Consider the following 2,368-nt stretch of genomic DNA (forward strand, 5'->3'; position numbering starts at 1 on the left):
CTTTATGTTCCTTGGTTTTGGACTTGTTTATTTGAGCCACTGCCATTGTACCTTTTTACTTTGGGCCAAGGCTTGTTAAGCTCATCAGAGCTTTTTCTTCTGTGTCCTCTGGCTTTTGTTGAGGCGAAATAAAAACTGATTGAATGGTTGATTTTATTTCCGCTTTCAGGTTTCACTCCGTGGTGCGGGCACATAGTGTAACCATGTCGTTTATATCAGTACCCATTGAAATAGAACATCACAGATTCTACTTCACAGCTTAGCTTCGCAGCTCAATTCTAAATTTTCACCACCGAATGGAAGCGCCACAGATGAATTTTAAAGACAGCAAGGCGTTAGTAAGAATGAGAAACACCTAAGCAGAACGGAAAGCGCTAAAAGAGCACAGATCTAGCAGAGTAACTGCAGCGCGGAGAATGAAAGTGTTTATCAGCTCGCTGAAAAGTAATGAAGAGGAACGATGCATTCACAACCAAAAGCCATCGCAGTGAAAGCAGTGCCCAAGTGGGCTCAACAAAAGCCAGCAAAGCACCCAAAGCAACGCGTTTTGGAAGAACGGGAAGCAAGCAGCTGGCGGGCCTTCCCGGTTGCCTAACGAGGTTACGCCGGCTAATGGCGATGAACTCTGCAGTCTCAAAGCAATGTCGGCGTAATTACTCGCCTGATTTCATTAGCTAGGCGCCGTTGCATGCTCTTTCTAAGCAATGCACCTCTTTGCCAACATCATCAGGCTTCGTTCGCGTTCCCTTAAGGATGAGACTCTCGTTCAGCTCTTTGACGCAACCGGTCTCTTGTTCCGCTGCTGCTATCACCGATCTTCACCGGCTTATTTGCGGCGCGGCTCCTACTGAAGCGGTTAACTCTTCTTTCGCGCCTCCCGGGAGGAGTGAGACAACCCTCTAGCGGACTGCCTGCGATGTTCTTTTTTTCCTTCTTTTCTCGTAGGGGTTCACGAATCTCTCCGTTGTTTCTTCTTACGGCAGTTATTTTCATATACTTAAGCGTGCCGTGCCGGCTGGATTAGGTCGTAGGCCTGCCAAGAAATGTGCTTTCCAATATACTGGTGAGCATCATTTCTTCGAGTTCGATTGCTTTCTTTAACAGATGCTTTTCCGGACAGTAGCAATATACATTTTCAATTAGCTGACTTGCGCTAGAAGTATGTCTGAGGTATATTCAGCAAAATTGACCGTATAAAAAAATTCTTTCTCAAAGCACCTAAACAAATAAAGGCCGACACCGTCTGGAAGACGTTGAAGTAACGAGCGTTAGCTGTTTGGTTTACGAGACGACGAATACGAAGAAGAACGCGCCGCTCGTCTCGAGAAACGGAATGTAATACCATTTGAAACGGGATGGATTGCCAACATGCTCGGCTACGCGTGCACGCGCGCCACCTAGTTTAACGATCACCGCCTAGCGCCATCTATCAGAGAAATTACGATGCGCGTCTACCCATTGTTGAGTTGCACCCTCTAAAGATACGTCCCAAGCGAAATTTGCTTCTATTGGGGGTCATGTTGGGCCTAGAATTGGGCTTACTTTTCGATATGGTAAAGCTTCATTTATGAATTGCATGCATACAATGTTTACCTATTATTTATTTGTATTTTATTTCTATACCACAACCCATAGGGTTTAATTTGCCTACGAAATTTGGTATATAACTGTCCTCGGATGGGTGGCTGTTGTTGTCGGAGTATGTAAAGCGGAACAAATCGTTCCGCTGTTAAACTTATTAAACTTATTTTTGGAATATGCCGGAGTGCTAGACGCACTCTGGCACGGGTCGGCCCGGTATTGCACTGCCGCCGGGATTGGCCCGGGGCCTATGGGCCTATTAGCGAGCGACGCCTTTTCTATCTATATTTCCCTCCTATCCTTTAAGCCTCCTTCTTTCAGAACGCGGCAGCGAGCGTTGCACGGCTTGAGCCAGTAGACAGGCCCATGCTCTTTCCTTTTCCTACTTCCTCCCAGCAACATCAGTCAGCCGAATGTATACACCTATAGTGGTCCCGTAACGGAAAAGTTTTCCTACCCGTTTAAATATATTTTTGTGAGGGGGGAGAGGAATAGGAGGGCACAAGCAATTTAATGGCCGCCATCTTAGATTCAAGAAACAAATTATACCGCCATTTCGTCCCCTGACGTCATCATCACCTAGTTCCACCTCTAATCACCACATTGGACCGTGACATCATCATTGGCAGATGGCATTTGTTTCTACAATGCTACTGCAGATGGCGCTACAAGTCTCAATGCGAGATTAGCTGTTTTTTAGTTGCAGCCATAGATGGCGCTTTGATCTCAGGGTGGTAGGAGACCTCACGAAATCACGAAACGTGATGAGTATTTGCTCCCACAGATG

At 46.2% G+C, this 2,368-nt stretch overlaps 1 pseudogene; it reads left to right on the top strand.

The window, feature by feature from the left end:
- Positions 1–1,717: 1,717 nt before the first annotated feature.
- On the top strand, positions 1,718–1,831 carry LOC144122223 (U2 spliceosomal RNA; annotated as a pseudogene).
- The last annotated feature ends 537 nt before the right edge of the window (positions 1,832–2,368 follow it).

Source organism: Amblyomma americanum, chromosome 2, assembly GCF_052857255.1.
Source record: "Amblyomma americanum isolate KBUSLIRL-KWMA chromosome 2, ASM5285725v1, whole genome shotgun sequence".
Taxonomy (NCBI): Eukaryota; Metazoa; Arthropoda; class Arachnida; order Ixodida; family Ixodidae; genus Amblyomma; species Amblyomma americanum.